Source organism: Pollicipes pollicipes, unplaced genomic scaffold (genome assembly GCF_011947565.3).
Source record: "Pollicipes pollicipes isolate AB1234 unplaced genomic scaffold, Ppol_2.1 Scaffold_3151;HRSCAF=3691_pilon_pilon_pilon, whole genome shotgun sequence".
NCBI classification, from domain to species: domain Eukaryota; kingdom Metazoa; phylum Arthropoda; class Thecostraca; order Pollicipedomorpha; family Pollicipedidae; genus Pollicipes; species Pollicipes pollicipes.
The window spans coordinates 117,945-141,325 of record NW_023596238.1 but is presented as its reverse complement, the minus strand read 5'-3'; the positions used below and the strand labels follow the sequence as shown (position 1 = coordinate 141,325).

General features: G+C 55.6%; 1 pseudogene; it reads right to left on the bottom strand.

Moving 5' to 3' along the window:
* Window positions 1-56: 56 nt before the first annotated feature.
* Window positions 57-22,763, bottom strand: LOC119090870 (voltage-dependent L-type calcium channel subunit beta-1-like; annotated as a pseudogene).
* Between the last annotated feature and the right edge of the window lie 618 nt (window positions 22,764-23,381).

Below are 23,381 nucleotides of genomic sequence, written 5' to 3'. Positions count from 1 at the left end.
AAACAACACGAAACTAGCGAAATATAACGTTGTTGGGCTTCACACAAACTACTCACCTCCCCTCAAATTTGTTTTTAAGGAAATCGAAGACGGCTTTCTGCATCATATCGGTGACCTCATATCCTTTCAAACTGGGCCCCACGAGCACGAGCGGTCGCATAGAAGGCACAACATCGTATGGGGCCGGGTTCTCCTGTGGACACACGAGGACGGCCTTCAGTGCAGACCCGCGCTCACCGGCCGCCAGCCGCTCCGAACCAGGCATGGCCACGCAGCATACAGGCACCAGGGGGGCGGCACACGGCCTGTTGTGTTCGTCCCAGGTCAACCACGCTTTGGCAAAGTAGGTGATCATATGCTGAGATGGATGAGTACAGTATGTGCACAGCACATTTTTACTGTCGTACGCTGCATGCTATATGCAGCATACAGCAGTTGTTTTAACACAAATGTCAGATTGCATGAGTTCTGAGTTGACGTGAGTTTTGAATTTGAGCTGCACGTCCCATGCTAATGAACTTTTTCACCACTGAGGCGATTTACTCCATATGTTTCCAGTTTGAGCTGGTAACGAACGCATGGTACCAGTGATGCCAAAGTTTCCTCTCATGCGCCAACAAAAAAACATTTATACCGATACAGATGCATGCAGCATTACAATACAGAACACGGTCTCGGCGACCAGCTCGTTCCGCGGGTGCCATTAAAAACATGAAGTGGCACTTTCGGGTAAACAATCCGGCCTACCACGATGGCATTGCTATGGCTTCAGGGACCAAACGTGCGCTCGATACTATCGCTGCGGTAGCAGGGGCTGAGCAATACCAGACAGTCCGTCCCACTAAATAAACAGATCAAGGCCAGTGATACGTGTCATACACAGCCAGCACAAGTCTACACACGTAAACATCCATATGTAAACTGATGTGCCTCAGTCGATAGGCTCAAGGGAAATCAAACGACCAGACGGTTTACTTCTGGAGCCTGACAGGAAAACGGGCAGCAAACTTTAAGATTTCTTCGTCAAACATGGTGCATCAGTTTTCCGATTTAAGACGGTCATATTTCAAAAAGGCGACCTGCGTCCTGTGCAGACAGATCTGCCGGCTTTTGATATTAACTAACGGTGCCGAACACCGCTGCAAACGGCATCGTTGAGTGTTTTGTCCAAGAGTCGCGCTTTTCGGTATTCCATGCATAATTGCCGTTGCAATCGATAAAAACCGTCACATATTTGGTCATCATTCCAAGAATCGACGGAAAGCACATGACTTACTTTCAAAGAAAAATAATAGAACGACACATACTTCACTCGCCTGTTTCTTGAAAAACGGTTTTCGCTTTTTCTCTGGCCGGCGGGGTGGTGAGATTGGGTTTGCCCTTTCCTGCCGAGTCGGAATCTTCGCCAACGGCCGGCTCCATGCCGTTCTGGTCTACATCCAGACCTGCCGCGACAGTGGCGACCGATTGTCAGGCGGCGGCGCGGCTGGTAACAACGCCACGCTCGTCGCACGCGGTGTGGTCCGAAGGGCATGGCCGCTGTCTGCGGCGTGGGTTATTTCGCGCTGAATCTAATTGCGTTTCCCCTTTCTGATCATTTTCCTTACTTTCACTAACAACTGCTGGAACGTCAGTGAGGCTCACCTGAAGCCAAAATATCTGTCTTCCCCAACATTCGAGACAGTGTCCCTTGACCCGTGACCGTCAACATGTCTGACACCTGCAACCTACAAACTAAGTTGCTGTCTTGCATTCTTAGTGCCGCCCCCGCCGGCTGTTGACTAGCCAATACCCACTCGGAGTTGCAGAGAAAAGGGCGAGTGTTCAATGCCTACATTCGATGAGCCCATATGTCTTCCCTGATAGCAAACCAGAGCACGGCAACCGTGTTTACTTACACCACGCCACACGTACGGCCCCCCAGTGTGCCCAAGAGCGTTTAACAAGTGTCCAACATCGACATGAAGGCGTTACCGCTCGTAACCCTGCTCGACGTCAGCTCCCATGCCGTCCAGTCCTTACTGTTTGACAACACGTCGTTGAGACCGCCCATGTTGCCGGCCGCGGGCGGCTTGACGTGGAGGCGAGGGTTGCCCGCCTGCTGCATCCGCAGCGTCTCCAGCTTGGCCGGCGAGGGGATGAAGCCCACCTCGGCGCCCTCCCCTGACCAGCCGGCCGATCCACCAGTTGTTGTCGTACTTCTCCTGAGGGGAGGAGCGGTGGGTTGTCGGCTTAGTCATGCCAGGGGCCGTAGCACAATCAACGAGACGCTACAGTGATCCTAGAGGAGCGCATGTATCAGTCGCTGTCCTTGTCTTGTTGGGAAGAGGGTAATGGGTAGTGATCAGTTGCGAAAGCCTTGAGAGAGGGGGTACGGTGGTCAGCTGTTCGTAAGCTGTCTTACGGGAACGGACAGTGGCGAAATGTCACACTTAGCCTTAAAGGAATGGACAGCGTCAGCAGTCAGCTGTCATGCTTGTCTCCAAGGAAAAGTTAAATGTGATATGCTGAGCTCGCTCTGAGGGATGCACAATGACGGTGATTGCTCGTTTTCATCGCCTTGAAGGAGAGAGAGGCGTTCAGTTGTATTTGCTACGACGTGTTAGGCGTGCTCAGTTGTTGTACATGCTTCTCAAACGAAGCCACCATAATCACCTACTGCAGCTGTCCCGGGGAAGGGGCAGTGCCCACCCGCTCTATTGCGCTTGCAATTTCATGACTAGTTTGCACGTCAACGGTACCCAGTGTAACACCAACCCCATCAACCCATAAACCAAGCACCAAAATGCAACTGACGATCAGCGAAGGAAACCAGGCAGCTGGAGAGGTATACAACGCACCTTGATGTGGAGGAAGTCCTTGACGTCGAAGGAGATGGCCGAACCCGTGGACGGGAGAGTCATCGTCCAGACCGCCATCGTACGCGACATTCGTCCTCACGGCGAACGCTACCGGCTTGTCTGCGGCCCGAGGAGTTCGTTGTCAGATCCGTGATCACGTCATGACAGGCCTGGCGAAGTCACGAGCCAAAGTCACGAGCCGGAGTCACCAGCCAATGTCGCGAGCCAAAGTAGCGAGCCAAGTCACGAGCCAAAGGGCGGTGTCGGCAACGATGACCGACGGAAAGGCAACATGCACGAAAGAATGACATGGACGCAATCATTTCTGCATGTTATGGCAGCTAGTTAGGGCTTTCAAATGTTTCAGCGAGCTTTCCAAAAAACAAAATAATTGAAGCCTTGAAGAAATAGAACAAAGCCTGATGCCTATTTACAAAAAATCGCAATATAAGGAAGTGCATTAGTAGGCTTATATAATCTATTTTAAGGACTGGGCAGGGGAAGATGCGTGAAACATGTGAGGGATATTCATTAATAGCCACGGGTGGAATATTCCGACAGAGCCTGACAGCGGAAGCGAAAAAGATAAAAGTTCAGTTCAAATTCTGCTAATGATATGGTCATATTATTACGTAGCGCTCTAAATTAAGCAACATATATTTCAGTTCCATCAGAGTTGGACCCCTGGGCTTTGGAAATTTTTGCATGTCACACCGTCATACCAGTTCACTTTGGCATCTGACACTGCGTGACTATAATTGATCCACCGTCCCATTGTACCCGTTGTGTAATTTCCCTTAAGCGGAAGTAAAATAATGTCTCATTATTGGTTGCATTATTCCATTTTCAACTCTTTTACAGTCAGTGCAACACATCGGTACATACAATCACTTCTTAACATTACGTTACTTTTGCGAGGGAGACAAAGAAATGACCTAATAGCGGAGTAGCTTAATTGTTCCTCGAGCAAGCAATGGACAAGTACATAATGTCATCTTCAGCGGTCCCACATGCCTCATGAACGGACATGGCACAGCATGACTGAACTACACTCAGCCGTCTACTTCTTTCTGACTGACGCTCTTTTTGTTTGTACCTTGACGCTGCTACCTCGAATCCTTGGACTGTGTGACGTAGTACAGCACGTGGACATTATAAACCAGCAACGCCATTAACTCAGAATACTCAGAATTAACTCAGAACATAAGTGGTGAAAGTTCGATGAAAAGAAACTTACGGATGGGTTCCATCCGAAAAAGAACGACTCCAAAGCCGAGAAGCGACGTACAAGCACTTGCGGACTTGCTTCGCTAAGCGAAGGGGCTCCTATGAATAATTTGTGTTTGCATTATTGTACATCATCATTCATTGTGCATCATTGTTGCATGTATTTATGTGATATGCTGGGTGGGATATGCCGACTACAAGGGGCGTAGGTGGGTCATGGAAAAAAAACTTCATCTATATGCCAGCTTTACATGCGGCATCATGGGTTGAATCGCTCACAACCTTGCCGAGAAAGGGTGAGTGACAACCCACCCCTCTCTGCCCTCTTTCAATGAGTTCGCGTGCATCTTTGCATGTGTTTGCTTGCTGCAAGGCGCTGTTCCAAATGCCAGAGGGACCTCATTTTATCTGTTTCAGGAAGTAGCCGTAAATCCATAGAGATGACATTAATTCGAAGCAAACATAAACGTTGCCTTAGCTCTCACTGATTTCACACCACCTAGTCGTGCGTGAAAGCTGATCAGGCACACCAAAGCAGTAAAAATAAATGATTCTGAAACATCATTTGAGACATTATTTTGTAATGGGCTTACGCTCTGCTTACTAAGACAAAATAAGCTATTGCCCAGCTTCCAAATTCTGCTCTCCAGATTTCCACTGTAGTTGGAGCGTTGTTGCACAATTCAACAGTTCAAGAAAACCCCACTTGCTGCCACTGCAAATGCGAGATCTAAATAAGTTCTCCACCGTAGCTTTTCAATGCTACTGCAATGCTTCTGTGTTGTCAGACTCCTTATTGAGTACAAAACACAGTACGCGAAGGCCCGCTGGGAGTAATATTTTAACGTAGCAGTGAGCTTCGCTGAAAAATTACCGCATTTCTTGGATTATCTTACCATGCCCGATGCAAACCATTCTTCCTTCGATACGCGTGGTTTCTCTGACATTTCTCTGAATAAGGAGTTCGGATGATGATAGTGGTTTCGGGTTTGATCGACACTCAGCTAACCTTTCTCGCCGCAGTGGATATATGAATGAGTGACGGCTGCCGGGCGCCTGCAATACACAGCGTGCGCAGGTTTCGTCTTTTATTTGAACTTCCCGCCGGCGGCGACTGAGCGATTGACTGGTGGCATTTTGACGACGTGAAAATGTGACATTGTATCCCAATAGGTAAAGTTAATGTATTCACGGGACAGGGGACATTGTGACCAACAAACAGGTGGTAAGTATGAACACTGAATCTGTGCATGCGGCGAGGTCAATTTTGCCACAATGCTGGCTAAAGTTTCCCAGCCAGAGTTGTTTTGCCCAATAGAACGGCGTGTTGTGCCTGGCGCCGTTTTTTGCCCAACAGAACAGCGTGTTGCATCCGGTGCCGTTTTTTCTTCGTTTTTTAAATATTAACATTCACGGCCTACTCGACGATTATTGGAGCACCCGTACGTCGCACAAACTCACGCTGGTCATTTTAACTGCAGACGGTACGTTGGCCCATGCTCTGTCATTATATTTGCGACATTACCCACTGGCTACCGAGCTATAGGATAAAACGGGAAAAAGCCATACGATCCGAGTAAGTCCGTTTTGGCCGTCTTTAAGCACATTCGAACGATGGCGGGACTAGAAAATAGGTGTGGTTCTAAAAATTGTGATTTAAAAAAGGCGTTTATGACCTATTTCCATACAGATGGCCGCGCAATTATTTGAGCCGACGAGTGATGTCGCAGAATAAGAGGATCGGGACATTTTACGTTTTTTACAAGCGCCATCATAGGCGGTACGTTAAATTTCCCCAAATGTTGGCAGCCTGGAGACCAGATTTTCTCATCAGAGCACGCACTTTTTTCATGAAATGCTACATTTAGCTTGGTGCTTTTATTGAGCTGGAAAATATCGCCTCTCACGGCCCCCGCATCTTACTGAGCCATGGAAAGCCACACCGGCCCAGAAGGTCAGCGCTTAAACAAGGACAAACATGGAACTTAGAAATAAACTATTTGCGCGCTTTGAGGAAGGTAGTGTATGGTTTTCAACTATCCTTTCTTTTGTGCACAGTACCAGAAAGACACCAAAGCATCCAGCCATCACGACCTCACCAACGTGCGAAGATCAAACTTTGAGAAAGTTCCGCGTCCGTGCGTTATCATCCGACGGCATGCGCGCTGATGGCGCTGGCAGTGGCCCACGGCCGCTCTATCGACCCCGGCCGGGCGCCGGCACGCAGCCCATGTGGCCGGTCCATCTGGCAGGCTGCCGGTTCCCGTCACAGCCGCCGGCCGATGTCTTCGCCGTCAAGACGCTGTATCGGTTTCGGCACGCAGAGCGACCGCTCACGCACCGACAGCAGCGAGCTTCCGCCGCCGGCCGCCAGGGTGCGAGGGTCGGCGGAGCAGAGACGACCGGATCGTGGTGGCGAGCATTGGCACGCTGCCAATACGTGTATTTACTTCGAAGATGCTTACGTCTTTATCGCTAAGTGTCACACGTAAAGGTGCCATGAAACTTGATCATGGCACCTCCACGACCAAGCTCGACGGACATAAAGCAGTAGCAATGTGGCAAAGTCGTGCCCGTTCGAAATCAAGTGGGACAAATCTGGTGATTTTTTTCCGGCGGGGGGGACCGCTTCACAATCAGGAGTTCTTTATCAACCCTATGCTCCCCGCTTACCAAGGCTCTGGCTGCGCCCCTGAGCTCAACTGGCGAATATGACCTTGTAGTCATTGCCATCATTTATTATTACCAATTTGCATTATTATTTGCACCAATTTGCTGGAGCAAAAGTGATTGCCAAAATGAGACAAGTTAATATTTAAGCTACGAGCAACGACATACAAGTTTCACGACTCCATCAGGCTAAAAATTGTGCGCAAATGCTTTTTTAACCAATTGTCTTGGCCTGCTGACCAACCGCACTCAGATTTGTTTCAACGCCCTGGCCTTTCAATGCCAGGGCATTGAAACAGCTCATTTACATTTAACAGCTGATCCCAGCCGTTACTGGCTGCCAGACCGGGAGCCCCGCCAGCGCAATCCGTCTGATAGAACAGCAATATTCATTACGGGGCTGTTTTTCGCCCCTGCGGACGGTCGAGCGTCCCGAACAGCTGGCGAACTCACGCAGCAATCACGGAACTCATGGCGGGTCAGCGAACTGTCAGAGTCGTGACACGCGCACACCCTCCCATTCCCGCGATGGCAGTGTGGGACATCAAGTGCAGGTCACTCGAAACGTCGGGTGTGACGCCTAGGTAACCCGAGGGCACCCTAGTTGGAAATTTCCGTCAGCTTTTTCTCGGTAAGTTTGATGCAACCAATGCTGAAATTTAACCGTAACATTCATTTCCATAACTACGGTGAGCGGAGTGCAGTAAAACTACATCCTAGCCAGGACAGATAGCTGTTGACGGTACACCACGTCACAATGCAAAATTGCCACAAGCAAATTGTGTACCATGTCGTAACGCAACATGTCCAATTCTGAGAGTGAAACAGAGCGTCTGGCCGAGTTGAGGAAAAATCATCCTTGAACCGAGCACACCAGATCGTTGGTGCGCTGTGTATGCCTGGAAGCGTGGCAGGCGACATCGACGCGCATGGGGTCCCGCCTCCCCGCTTTTCGTGACTTCCGACGCTCCGTCTTCCAACGAGGGAGTGATGGGGCGTAGAGGAAGCATAACAAGGGAAGGAAGAAGAGGTTCTGGAGAGCGTTACGGTACGGTGGGGTGTTGCTGCATATTCTACTAGAATTTTAAAAACACAGTCAAATTCTGTAGCCGAATCCTGCTGACTTTCGGTCATGACGAAACAAGCCACGCATTTGTTTCGCGTTTCTAGCTCAATAAAGGGTTACACCCTACTCCCAAATGGGGGGGGGGGGGGGCACTCACCCTGGCCTTCTCAAGCTGTGCCAGCGCCTGCCGCTCCGTCTCCCGGCGCAGGTTCTCCCTCTCCTCGTCCAGCGAGAGGTCGGACGACGGGTGCGAGTAGTTGGAGTCAGCCGAGCCCTGCCAGGCAGACAGGTCCGGTTAGAGGCACCTCCAGCTATCCAGGGCATTTATTATTTCACTATCTCCTTTTACGCTCACTGACTTCCCTCCCGTTTATCCGCTCTCTCCTGCCGAACTACTTCTCTCTCTCCCCCCTCTCTCCTTCTCCCTTCACTCTATCTTTCCCAATCCCTCCTCCCCATGACACAGGATGGGTTTGGGGCTGTTCTCGCAGCCGGGCTGGCGCTGGGTTAACCTGGTGGCAGACAGTGCCAGCGAAAAGCTGTTAAGCTCTCTGTCCCGCACAATCACGCACCGGCAGTGCCCTCACGGACACACAGGCTGCAAAGGTCAAACTGCAGAAACCAGCAACGGCGACATCGTTCGTAGTGCACGAACAACGACGCAGCAATACAGCCTCACTTCGACAGATGCTTTGGTGGAAACAAGGAGTGATGGCGGTGTAGCTGAGTTGGCAGCACCTATAGCGCGGTGGCCGAAGGTGGCTGCAATCACTGAACAAACACTGATGCTGGGGCAAAAACGGCAAATCGCTCCAATCGTCACACATGAACACGCGACAAGGACAGCAAGCTCTCCTGATTTTACTACAGCGCGCGGCGCGATCGGAAACAAAGTGTTTGTCTAAAATGTGCCGTCGGAGTGAATGGATTAGTCACCGTCTCGGCTGGCGAGAAGGACCAGGACCTGGCGCGGGCACCGCGTCCTGTGCCAAATGGCACCAGGACGGGCCGAAGCTCATGACAAAGGGTCTACTTTCTGTCCGCTCGACGGAGCCAACAACAATTCCCCGATCAAACGGCAGGCCAGACCCAGGCCACGGAACTGCCCTCGGCAGGCCAGACCCAGGCCACGGAACTGCCCTCGGCAGGCCAGACCCAGGCCAAGGAACTGCCCTCGGCAGGCCAGACCCAGACCACGGAACTGCCCTCGGCAGGCCAGACCCAGGCCACGGAACTGCCCTCGGCAGGCCAGACCCAGACCACGGAACTGCCCTCGGCAGGCCAGACCCAGACCCAGACCACGGAACTGCCCTCGGCAGGCCAGACCCAGACCCAGGCCACGGAACTGCCCTCGCCGTGACACTCCCAGCTCGGGGCAAAGAACGCCGACAGCAAAGCGCCGCGCATCTGTGCATTCTTTAAAAACGCCGCATAAAGTTAACAACAAGGGACCATAGTCAGGACGAGCCTTTATATAGCCTTTATAAACAATAAAAATCGTCTTCGCGACAAGTCTTGGAACTACGGCGGCACCGGTTAAAACACGGTCAGGATACGTTTAAATATGTATGTACACACACACACACACACACAACACACACACACACACACACACACACACACCACACACACACACACACCACACACACACACACACCCACACACACACACACACACCACACACACCCCCACACACAACACACACACACACACACACACACCACACACCCACACACCACCCACCCACACACACACACACACACACACACACACACCACACACACACACACACACACACACACACACACACACACACACACACACAACACACACACCACACACCACACACACACACACCACACACACACACACACACACACACACACACACCACACACACACACACACACACACAACCCACACCCCACACACACACACACACCACACACACACACACACACATACACTACCACACACCACATATATATATATATATATATATATATATATATATATATATATATATATATATGTAAACAAATAGCAAGCACCACAGCGAACTTGACTTGCGGGCTGGCGGTACCCGAGGTAGCAGTTCTGACAAGCACTGCCACTGTTACCATGACTGGTCGGTTCCCCTGGCCCTGGCACCGCGCCAGAACCAAGGGACCCGCCAAAATGCGTGCATCGCGCAAATACTCCTGCTAACTGGACATTGCAAAAGCGGTGTCGGCCGCGCCTCGCGATCCGTGGAATGTGTTTAAAGGCATGAGTGCGGCCTTTGCCCGGCGCTCAAAGCGCAATGGGTTGGCTCTGACGGGGGGCTTCCAGTGCACTGAGCACGTTAAGGTTGTTCGAGCGGCAATTGTTCTCGGCTGAAATGAACAGGACCGAGTATTCATAGCACGCTCATTGTGCGCGCATGCGCGTGAAGAAAATCTGTATGCTGCAAATGCCAGTGCAAGGATGCAAATGTGAGTAGAAATGCGGTTTGACAAGAATGTTAACGTGCGGCAACGCGAAACAGCATGGTTCCCTTGGATTATGCATTCGTTCGATGTTCAGATTTTGCTCTAATGCTGTCAGGCGAAAGGTCTAAGACTGAAGCCTATCTCGAAGTTACATAAGTTTTCACGTCAGTCCAGTGGACCATACAGCACAGGCTGAATTTCTGGGACAAACTGCACGACCTGCGGATGTTCGTACTCAGTTTCTCAGATAAACGTATATACCAGGAAAATGAGACAGCTTTAATAAAAACAAAAGTCTCAAGAACATGCATGACCTACGGTTTCCAAGAAGCGAATTTCACCAAGACAGTGACTATATATCCGTCAGGTACGCAGAATAAAGAATCATGTTGACACGAGCAACTGGAGACTTTTCCAACAGCCAGTAAGCACCTGCTTGTAACTTTCTACTACGGCCAAGGCACCATGGGTCGAAGCCCATGGACATCCCCTAAGCATTCCATGCGCGCCGCCATTTCCAGCCGCTCTGGCGGCCTCAGTCATTGCACTGGCCCATGATGGTCCGCGTGCCAGCAAAGCAGCAGACAACAACAACGCTCGCAGAGCACTGACCAAACATGCGGGAGTCTTTGCCTTCCGGACACCGGCTGGAGAAACGACAGCTGACACCACCATTCGCTCAGGCTCGAAAACCCACACTGCACAGAGCTCACACCGCACGCCGATACTTCACCTTCACGTCCACTTGTTCCACTTCGGCCACGGCGGCAGCACGACGTCTCCTCATCCCCCCCCCCCCCTTCGCCCATTGTCCGCCCACCTTCACCCACCAGTTTCGAGCAGTCTACGGACCGCACGCCGACCGGCAGCATCACCCACCTGAGCGAACAGCTTGTTGTAGCCGTGGTTGTACCCCATCATGGTCGGCGGCGGCGGCGGGGCGCATGACCGACGCTGGCGGTGCGCCACTCGCCACACCCCGCCGGCGCGCACTGCCGCCGCTGCCGCCGCCGCCGTCCCCGATCGATCCGGTGCCGCGTGTAATGTATCCACGACCCGGGCCGGCGCGGCGCCGGCGCCACGTTGCCAGCGCCCGCCTCCCCCCCCCCCCCCCCCAGGTGTGGTGCGGAGTCACTCAGTCCCTGCTCGATCTATCGAGGGAGGACCGGGCTGGGCCCTCAGGTGTAGCGGAAACACCCACCGCCCTGCGCAGTCCAGAATTCGGCAGAATACCTGCGCCAGGTGTGGAGTGGGAGGAGGGGAAGTGGCAGCCGCCTCTCTCCAAGCTCGCGACATATTGGGGCATGGGTCGGACAGCACACTACAGAAAGGATGGGTAGTTTTGGATAGATGTTTTGGAGTGACGTATTTTCCTTGACTGCGTCTGTCTCATCTAGACGTGGCTCTTGCCTCGGTAAGCGAGGGAAATGTAAATCAGTGTCAAACACCGTCATTGACTGCTGGGCACTGGGCTTGGTCAAAAGTGGATGCTTTTTACCTTTCCCTCTTTCGAACTCAGCACCCAAAAACGTGATGTGTCTGCCCTCCTTGCTGCTGCTTCGCTCGTGGCGGAGTGACAGAGAAACGGAATGTTGCTCCTGCCTCCTCTCCGTAAGTCTTGTTTTGGAAATCGTGCCGGAAAGGCTTTATTTATGATAACTGAGAACTGCGCCAACTGGAGATCTTCACAACTGAAGGATGACTTGAAATAGCTTTGGTTGAAGCGCTAAAAAGCGTTGTGAGCGTGTAACAGCACAAATATGCATTGTCGTAAGCTGGAACTGTTTGGAACGATAATTTGGACATGTGACATATGAGATGCGATACTAAACACACACATGCGATACTAAACACGCGATAATACACATGCGATACAACCCATGCGATACTGTTATTGTTTAACAGATAAGTAGGCCCTGTCACGAGGCAAGGTACCATATTCTGCTATTTGTCAACCTGAGTGATCGTTTGTGTTGAGTAGCTGATGGCTTGTCAAATACGTTGAAATATGGTTCGCAACATATGCCAAAATATGCTACAGTGATGCAATGCACAGATATGCAATATTTCAGCGCACAGGCTTTCTGTAACGACGACATTTTTGGGTCTTGGAAACGCAATTAGTTACAGCCAACATTGCATGTCTCGGCGAGACTCGTGCGAAATGCACCGCAGCTCCCAACCTGAGTGATGCACAAGCACCACCCAGTCTGTTCCAAACGCGTCGCGGGTCCCACCACCACATACATCACTCCCGCGACACAACGCTCATCTCTGCATCCGGCGATTCCGGCCCTCGTCGACCTCCCCGGTCTTTGCATCCAGCGCGACACGAGAGAACCCCTCGGGCACGCATGGCCGTCGCTCGGGCACGCACGGCCGTCGCCCGGGCGCGCACGGCCGTCGCTCGGGCGCGCACGCCGTCGCTCGGGCACGCACGGCCGTCGCCCGGGTGCGCACGGCCGTCGCTCGGGCACGCACGCCGTCGCTCGGGCGCGCACGGCCGTCGCTCGGGCACGCACGGCCGTCGCTCGGGCGCGTCGCTCGAGCGCGCACGCCGTCGCTCGGGCACGCGCGGCCGTCGCTCGGGCGCGCACGGGCCGTCGCTCGGGCGCGCACGCCGTCGCTCGGGCACGCACGGCCGTGGCTCGGGCGCGCACGGCCGTGGCTCGGGCGCGCACGGCAGTGGCTCGGGCGCGCACGGCCGTCGCTCGGGCACGTGCGGCCGTCGCTCGGGCGCGCACGGCCGTCGCTCGGGCGCGCACAGCCGTCGCTCGGGCACGCACGGCCGTGGCTCGGGCGCGCACGGCCGTGGTTCGGGCGCGCCACGGCCGTCGCACGGGCGCGCACGGCCGTCGCTCGGGCACGCGCGGCCGTCGCCTCGGGCGCGCACGGCCGTCGCTCGGGCGCGCACGCCGTCGCTCGGGCACGCACGGCCGTGGCTCGGGCGCGCACGGCGCCGCCACGCCGCCGGCCGCGGTGCTGGCCGTGCTCCAGACAAGCGCCGTGCCGCCGCCCGGCTCGCATTTCCGAAATTCCTGCATCGGAGGCGGCGCCGCCAGGGGGACGCCGACCCGCCGACGGCCGGCCGGCCGGATGGCGTCGTCTGCGGGCGGCGCAGGGAGACGCGACGCCGCTGGTCGCACACCCCTGCCTGAAGCGCGCAGATTTTGGCCACGGGGAGCGCTCTGGCTTGTTCGGTTGATGTGAACAGTTGCGAAACAGACTGCTCAGTCTGCATTGCAGCGGGTGCATGGGTATATGTACAGGTTGGTAAATGGCCACTACGTTGATAAATGATTTATCGTTGGGAGACCTCGAAGTTAATGGACATATGTCTACAAAACAACAACAAACAAGACTCTAGCCCCTGAAGTGCTAGGCATGTGCCAGGTCACACCCCACACAACCGTTATGCTAGGACCTTCCTTCCGGAATTTTTGTCGGGGAGATTTCTTGCCCCTATTTTTCTCCCATGGGTTAAGATGTCCCTGCGTTCTGCTGTGCTACCACATGCAGCAGCTTCCCGCCTGCTTGATTCACGCATGCCCTTGAAACATACTGAAGGATTACATGATAGTTCGCTGGTCAATCAATGTCATCCATCGCGCAATGCATGGCTGCCACAGTCTTCCCTCATCTACTTCACATAAAATCATGTTTTTATAGTCATGGTCTCTCCGTAACTGATGCACACTGCTAGAATAAATGTTTTTTCGAGCTGTCAAGCTTCCGGCCGATGCAGCTGGTTCGAGTCCCAGATCGACCATTATCCATCATCACTATGACCCCTCGAGGTCGTTGCTGACGGGGTGCTTTTGATCCCCGCCGGGAAGCCCCCCGCCCCCCTCCTCCGTCGCTGCTCCGCTCGGCTGACACACAAGTGACCGTGGCCAGGGGAATGTCACACCGCGGGCCGAGGGGGGGGGGGGGGGGGCAGGGAATGCCAGCGACAGCAACAGGACGACAAAGGTCAGCCTCGGGCCGTCGGGACGAGCGCGCTCCGGGAGCGTCGCCAAGACACCGACGGCCGGCGCCGCCGCCGTCGCCGCCGCCGCCGCCGCCAGTCGCCTACCTTGCGGGCGCGCAGCAGACGGTGGTGGACGGAGCGGCGCATGACGCTGCTGTCCCGCCGCTCCGCGCTGAGCGGGCAGCGCGGCACACGAGTCCGCGGGCGTCACCACGCCGCCACGTACGACTGCGGCCGTTCTTGGCAGCGCCGGGCCAGCCGCTTCCTCCCTATTTTTAGCCGCGCGGCTTCGGCGGCCGGGCTGGAAGGCACGGCGCCCTGCGGCGATCCCGCCGTGGTGGATGGTGGACTCGTCAGCGGCGCGTGCCCGTGCGTGTGCGCGTGCGTATGCGTGTGCGCGCGTACGGGCCGGAGGCCAGGGGCCAGTGCGATGCGCGCGTTGGTGAGGTCCACCAGCAGGATCTCGATGGACATCATCCACGTCGTGGAATAAAACTAAAGACAACCCGAGGCGACCCTGAATAACGCCATTCCACGCTACTGCGTCGACACGGGCGCGTGGCGAGACATGGCCAACGAAAGTCGGAGCGCGTGGAGCACGGTGGTGGGCCCGGGCGGCCAGGGCGGCGCGGGCCGGCTCCGACCAGCGGAGCGGCGCCGGGCAGCTGTGGAGTCGGCCGGCTAATGGGGTGCACGTGTGCCGCGCGCCGGCAGCGGCGTCGCGTCACGCGGACGTTCACCTGACCTTGTTTGACCTGGACACTGACGCGGCAGAGGTCACAAGTGGACGTCAGATGGGACAGAGGCCGGTGACAGGGACCAGCAAAGCGCGGGTAGCACGGAATATGACTAGGGCGTTCGATATAAAAACGGGCTTGGTTAACAACGTGCTGACTGGGACGCGCTCGCAGCCGGTCCGCTGTTCATATGAGTGTGCCAGAGCGTGATGAAAATCGCAGCCATGTTCGGTGCAGACCAGCACTAATAAGCACCACCGGCGCAGGTACACGTCAAGCGGAAAGACACTGCAGGAAAACGTTCGGGGAAGGTCGAAGGTGACCCAATAGCACCTCGAGCGCAGTCTGATCCAAATAGATGGGATTACGGCTTCCCTAAAAGCCCTTCACTTCTCAAACGACAGGCCCTGGTGACCCGCTGCACCTGCCGCGACAAGGCTGCTGCGTCCGCCGCTGCGACAAACGCAATTATATTGAGGCATATCAGAGCGCTCCCGCGCCGGGGAGACACGCATCCGAGGGCCACCAGCGCCGGAGAGAGGTGCGCGTCCGAGCGCCACCAGCGCCGGAGAGAGGCGCGCGGCCGAGCGCCACCAGCGTCGGAGAGAGGCACGCGGCGAGCGCCACCAGCGTCGGAGAGAGGCGCGCGGCCGAGCGCCACCAGCGCCGGAGAGAGGTGCGCGTCCGAGCGCCACCAGCGCCGGAGAGAGGCGCGTCCGAGCGCTACCAGCACCGGAGAGGGGCGCGCATCCGAGCGCCACCAGCGCCGGAGAGAGGCGCGCATCCGAGTGCCACCAGCGTCGGAGGGAGGCGCGCGGCCGAGCGCCACCAGCGTCGGAGGGAGGCGCGCGGCCGAGCGCCACCAGCGCCGGAGAGAGGCGCGTCCGAGCGCTACCAGCACCGGAGAGAGGCGCGCATCCGAGCGCCACCAGCGCCGGAGAGAGGCGCGTCCGAGCGCCACCAGCGTCGGAGGGAGGTGCGCGGCCGAGCGCCACCAGCGCCGGAGAGAGGTGCGCGTCCGAGCGCCACCAGCGCCGGAGAGAGGCACGCGGCGAGCGCCACCAGCGTCGGAGAGAGGCGCGCGGCGAGCGCGCGACAATACCGCCGCTCGGTCCAGTGAGCACCACTTGTCAAGGGCCTAATGACGCCGCCGTCTTCCTGTCTCCCAGGTCAGGAGTCGAGTTCCCGTGTATCGAACGCGGATGTTGGCCAGCCAGGCGGATGCACGCTCTCACGCTGTGCTGGCTATTGAGACGGCGATCGCTCACGCCTGAGCTGTCGCCTGAATCAAATGCCGATCAGTGTGGAAAGGGAAGGGTCAGGGCACGCGCCGGGGTGCGCCGGACGGCTGACTTTATCCGGCACAGGACGTCAGCGGAGGTCTTATGATGTCCAGGCTGTGGACGCTGCAAGAAACCACCGGCTGCCGCAATTAGATTCGGGTAATTTACCGTTGAGGATGAGGAATGCATATATAATCCAGTTGAGAGGTCTTGATGAGCTAGGACGTTTGTCATGGAGGTCGGGAAAATGTCTGTTTACGATTATTTCAACTGGACATAAATAATGCCAATTTGGTGTATATGTACTATATATATATATATATATATATATATATATATATATATATATATATATACATATATATATATCATAATTTACTTCGTTGCATTTGTATCCTGGCTGCCGATTTCCTCCTGAAATTATTGCATTTTCTGGTTACAGGCCGGATCCCAGCAATATACTTTGCGGTTTGCTGGTCAAAAAGCATGACCAGGTAAATTTAAACGACTTTAAGGACAAGGTCGATAGAGGTGACGGCCTGCACAATGTGACACGATCTCTACAGTAAAGTTCCAGAACGTACGGAATACTAGCATTACGTGAACAGAGTGAAAAAGTAGTACAGGTGAGCAAAGCCTTCAGTTTTCTGAAACATTATTTTTCACACAATATAAAGCCGTTACGCTAATCAAGGTGCGCGGTGGAATATATACAAAAGAAGTATTTTGAATCGACCACAGGAATGATGTAGATCGATTAAAGTCCGTTTGACTGCACTCGAATCCAGATCGCGCACGCCGCCTCGTCTGACGACAACGCGTGCTCTTGCATCAGCTGGTCACACGCTCGTACTGACGACCTGGTAGGTAAACAACAGGCACCCACATCGGTGCCAGCGAGGCAGAGAACGCTATTGTACGTCGCTGAATTAGACGTCAGCGAATCTTACGTCCAGGACTACGTCGCGCGCCGGCCGGAAACCGCCGACGGCCCGGCTGACTTCCCGGCTTAACATCAGCTAGGTCATTTCGGTATGTTTATTGGTGTCCAGTTTCGTAGATGAGTAATCCATTAAATGCTTGATATCAAACAAGCGATCAAAACTGACATGTCACATGCTAAGTTGATATTTGGTAGTCGCGGCCATGCGGCACCGTGCAATCGATCCAAGTGTTTTTCTTGCATCATGCAGACAAACTAATTTGGGACGTGATAGGACGGCAAATTCAAAGTTACCTGGGCGGCACTCACGTTCTGACTGCCACATTTAAACTCACGTCGTCAAGCCTGGCTACGCTGACTCTGAGACTCCTTCTTACTCCCTACCCCATCCCACATCCGCCCTACACTGGACCTCCTCTCTAATCTCCACCCTTCCTCACCCCGCCCCACACGGCGGGGCAGTCAGCATGCAAATGTACCACACGCCCGTGCCCTTCACCTGCAAACGCTACCGGCTTATGGAGCCCGACTGCCCGCCCATGCGTGAGGTTTATCTATCCGGCCATCTGCTGGCACACATGCTCTGTGAGCGGCTAGCACCCGGCGGGTGCAGGGAGGCGGTAACATACCCTGTGGTGTCCGCGCCGTCGGCCCGCGCCCGGCGGGTGGATCAGGTGCGAGCGGTGCACCGCCGCCGTCTGCATGGTCACCAGGTCACCAGGGGGTCACCAGGAGGTCACCAAGAGGTCACTAAAGTTCTCCAGGTGAGCGGAACACCAGAAGCCCACCGTAACAACGGTTCCTCAGGGGATCACGAGTTCAGCGAGGGTACCAAAGTTCACCACGTTACCAGCTCACGGCTATTAGAAGATCACCAGGAGGCCATCAGGCCAGCATGGGTGCTCTGCCTGCAGTGACGTCAAGCCACCAGAAGGTTAGCAGTTCGTGGGAGACCGCCAAGTCACCAGTTTTCGACGATGTGACCCGTTAGCCTGGCTTTCAGAGTTCGTCAAGTCACCAGAGTGCACCAGCGCAGTGCACCAACCCACTGGCCGCAGCCACACAAATCGCGCCGGCCAGTCAGCTGCTCGCTCACGACTTCTGAATCTCCTGGGCGGGCCGACAGGAGCGGCCTTCTGCTGCTCAGTGCGCCGCCTCTCGCACGACAGCCTCCCGCCTCCCGACGCTCGTGAGCTTGCAGTGACCACCTCCCGCTCCCGCAGCACCGGAGCCCACAGTGGCAGCCTGTCACGGCGCCGCCCAGCCGTCACGAGGCCTTGTTGCCGCCACGCTCTGCTCGCCGCCGCCGCCCGCGCGCGCCGGCGGAGTGCGTCGGAGCCGACGGGGAGCGCGCGACGCCGACACCTGACCGCCGTCGAACTGACCGGACAACGCACCACGACATCGACGCGCCCCCGGCGCCGCGCCACCGCTGCCCATTGCCAGTATTTCGGTAGCTGGCGGAGCGCGTTCAAGGCCGCCCCACTTGTCGCGGTCACCGGTCACGTGTCCCTGACGGCAGGTGTCAGACGGGGTGGCCGGGTGAGGCGCCGGGCCGGCAGAGATAGGCGGCCGAGAGGCGCCCGGCCGGCAGGGATCGGTGGCCGAGAGAGGTGCCGGGCCGGGGGAGATGGGTGGCCGAGAGAGGTGCCGGACCGGCAGAGATGGGTGGCCGAGAGAGGTGCCGGGCCGACAGAGATGGGTGGCCGAAAGAGGCGCCGGGCCGGCAGAGATGGGTGGCCAAGAGAGGCGCCGGACCGGGGGAGACGGGTGGCCGAGAGAGGTGCCGGGCCGGCGGAGATGGGTGGCCGGGAGAGGTACTGGGCTGGTGCCTCGATTGGGCAGCTGGGATAGAGGCGCGCGGATTTTTCGCAGTACCGTTATTACGCATCCAACCGTTTGCTGCGATGAGCACAGGCCTTAATAATAACAGAAATGAGTGCATAAGAACAAGTGCACAGCTGCCAATAAAACAATATTGTCTCGAACATACCAAGAAAAGCAAACGCAATGGAAATCAATATAACTAACGATAAAGTCCCGCGCCCATTCAGAAAATCTCACTAACGATGTGCTCCAGCTACGCGTGCGTCTTTGGTAGCATCAAGCAATAAGCCATTACCACGCTGCAGCGCCTCAGAAGGCCGGTGAATGCGCGGTGCCAGTCACCAGCGCTGCACAACTACGAGGCCGTCGTTTCGCCTCGCAGCAGCGGGCTCCCAGGCATGAAATCCGTCGACAGCTGATCGCACTTGTTTCGGCCTCGCGATGTACAGTCCAGACGAGGCAGCTGGGTTTTTAAATCTCCTTATCCAAAGGTCATGTCTGTCGTGAGGAGCCCGTAATGCTGTCTGGATACGAAGTTGGGATCAATGTAGCGCAAAAAACATAAGGGAACTTAAAAAAAGAAGAAAAAAGAACAGCAAGGCAGGAAATGGGCAGAAAAAATATATATATATATATATATATATATATATATATATGCATATATATGTATGTGTGTGTGTGTGTGTGTGTGTGTGTGTGTGTGTGTGTGTGTGTGTGTGTGGTGTGTGTGTGTGTGTGTGTGTGTATGTGTGTGTGTGTGTGTGTGTGTGTGTGTGTGTGTGTGTGTGTGTGTGTGTGTGTGTGTGTGTGTGTGTGTGTGTGTGTGTGTGTGTGTGTGTGTGTGTGTGTGTGTGTGTGTGTGTGTGTGTGTGTGTGTGTGTGTGTGTGTGTGTGTGTGTGTGTGTGTGTGTGTGTGTGTGTGTGTGTGTGTGTGTGTGTGTGTGTGTGTGTGTGTGTGTGTGTGTGTGTGTGTGTGTGTGTGTGTGTGTGTGACCGTATGTGACTGTATAAATATAAAGACCGTGATTCAGCTCAGCTTTGATGCTGTCATCTTTGTCACACTCGCGCCAATTTCCTCATTAGTTTCAAGGCAGAACTAGTCGCAGACACAGTAACAACACAATGATATTTAATAGCAGAACGGGTGGGAACGGCCTGTACTGCTGGTACGTCTGCCGACAGCAGTTAGCTGAACATCCTTTCCTTGAACAACCTTAAGTTCCGCCTTGATTGCACCTATGATCTTCATCTTCACATCTGCAGCCAACGGTTCCCAGTACGATATTGGCCGGCAAATAAGGAACGCAGGCAGGCTCCAGGAGGGCGCATGGCATCTCCAGGCTAGCTTTCAAGTCGAATACCAAATTGTGGCATGCATCGCTGCTAACATGCAAAGGCAATGATTACGGTCGCTGAAATTACTTAGAAGAAGTGGAATCTGAAGCAGGCTCTCGATGTCCTATTTGCAATAAGCGATAAAGGAAAGGGGGGGGGGGAGGCAGGCTCTGCCATCAGCAGCACGTGTCGATATAGAATGAAACCATCTGGAGTGTTATCGGATCGCACGATCACATCTTTCGAAAAAATAGTGCAAGTAAGCAAAAGTAGAAAATCGGATCGACAATCAAGGAGTATATTTTGCCAACCGGATTCGCCTGTTTGCAAAATATATATCCCGTTAGGTCACGTCAAATCCCGCTAGAATGGGATCGTATCAACATTACTCAAGCACTCACCCTCAGCAGCAAGCTCTAAGCCCCGGATCGCAAGATTCGTTACATAATCATCGCCACATTTAGCCTTCTCGAATCCCCACGACGGCGATTTAGGCGTCGCCATATAAGTTCATATCACCCAATCGCAGCCAAACGGACAGTTCATGCTCCATGTTTGAAAACTAGCCTTTTCCGGAAACTGCCTGGTGCAGAAACCCACGCGCGTCGCAAGACCTTGGTCTACAGCAGTTATCACGGCCGTGTGATAGCGCTGATCCGTGGCGCGCACAGAACAGCCGACGGGACTCGCTGGCCCCGAGGACATCGCGAACGTCAGGCCTGATCACGTGCCCACCCGCGCTCACAAGTCAGTGGCGGCGTCTCACGACGTAACTTCAATCTCGCTCGCCGACCCTTCGACGCAAACTCCCATTCCCCTGCGGCCGGCTGTTTCGCAACTCCACCCCTCTGGCTGGGGCTGTTTCCTAACGCACCGCTCGTCCCTCTGCCCAGAGCCCGGGCCGCGGCCGGGTCTCGCCGCTCTACGGCGCCATTCGCAGGCTCGGGTTCACTGGTGAATCAGGCTCGCTGAATCCGCCGGCCAGTGATTCAGATACTTCGGCGGCAGCCGGGAAGCCGGTTTACTCAGAAGCGGACTAATCCGAGAGATGCGTCTGAGACCGGAGCCAGCTCGGCGTTCTCAGCAATGCTGCCGGCCCGTCCCCCCTCGCAAAACACGCGGCCAAGGGCAAGTCGAAGACAGGTGTGATCCGAATCAGCCATGGGGACTGCGATTCGAGGACACATGTCCACGCTTTTTGTAGCGTTTGATTCCAGTGGAACAGGTTGCCTGAGAGAACAAAGCACGAGTCTATTACTGGATACATGTGAGCAAGAGATAACCGATTGTAATGATAGCAAACTTCAGATCGTTCTAATCCATCGACCATGGTCTATGTCAAAGAGCAAGAGATAACATTGCGTGAGAAGCAGCTGCAAATAAAGCCATGTCAAGTTGATCGGACCAGATGAGCAGCTGTCTGTGGTAATAAAATATAGCACTGAGTATTGAAGTGATGGTACCTAGGTACGCATAGTATGTAGTGATGGTACGTAGTGATGGTACGCACAGCACCCGCGCTCGCGTCCTTCGCATTTACGTGCTCGGGGCAGTGACAAGATGGAGTGTTATGCCATTTTACCACGCCCCCGTAGTGATGTCATCAAGCTATAAACAATACCAATGTACTTTTTATAGCTCCGTGACTCTGTTAGCGCCCGCGAAAAGCCTCAACGGCGGGTGCCATGCAGCCTGTCAACAAAATAGGTGCACAAAAAGGCACCACAAAATCTGCTTACGACAAACAGCAGGGGCACCCAGCAAACGAGAGGGGCGCCAGAGAACTGACCCAGGCTCAGTCTTCCCCTACCCCACAGGACAACAGTTCGGCCACCACCCCGGTCATAGTCAGCGCCAGCTTCAGCACCATCTTCTGCACCCTCTTCAGAGGATTCGGCATCAGCGCCAGCCCGCCCCTCACCTTCAGCTTGGCCAAGAGCACGGCGTCCACGAAGGCATTGTGCGCCGCACCGGCCTGCGAGCGCCGGCGACTGGAGTCGCGGAACTTGTAGCTGGAGCTCATGCTGACCAAGGCGACGTCACCCGAGCGACTCCAAGGCTGTCACCGCCTGCTGGGCTATTCCGATGACTCTCGCACGGTCTGTCGCCCTACGACAGTGACTCAGCTCGCCCAAGAACGCTCGATGGTGGCCTATCGGCTCCTCGACCTCCTCATACACCACCTCTCCGGCAAACACTTCGCAGCGTGCTCCACCCACCGCCGTCCATCACAGCACGCCTGCTGCGGCGCTTGCTGCGGGGCCGGCGCGTCCGACCCCTCGCCGGCGATTGACTGTTCCGTGCGAGCGCGGGAGCGCACCTCCCGGTCCGGCGCGGCTCCCGACGGCCTCTGCTGGAGAACCGGATGCGCCCGGCGCGCCCGGCGACCGTCCACCAGCCGCTGGCCAGCCGGCAGGTATTTGGCGTCGTCACCGACGGCCGGCCGGCGCGCCGGCCAAACACTAAATTCCTCCTTTGAACGCAGGCACGGTCGTAAAGATGAGAGGAGGCGCGCGCGCCGCCGTGCCGCGGGCCGAGACAAAGCAGCGCGCCGCCGCCGCCGCCGCCCGCGCCGCTTCCGGCCGGCTTTGAAAGAACGTCGGTTCGACGATCGGCGCTCGCAACAGCCTCGACGGCCGGCGCGACGACGGTTCCGGCACTGGTGCGGCGGCAACGGCGGCCGCCCAGCCGCCCGCCGCGCTGAAACTAATGGCCACAGCCGGCGGCGGCCGCTGCCAACTGGGGGCGAACGCGGCGCGGACAAACAAAGGCGGACAGCGCGGCTTGTGCCGCGCGCGCAACCCGCTGACGGCTCGCAGCCCCGCCCTGATCCTCCAGAGCAGCCACGCCCTGATCCCCCAGAGCAGCCCTGCCCTGATCCTTCAGAGCAGCCACGCCCTGATCCCCCAGAGCAGCCTTGCCCTGATCCTCCAGAGCAGCCCGGCCCTGATCCTCCAGAGCAGTACCGCCCTGGTCCTCCAGAGCAGCCCGGCTCTGATCCTCCAGAGCAGCC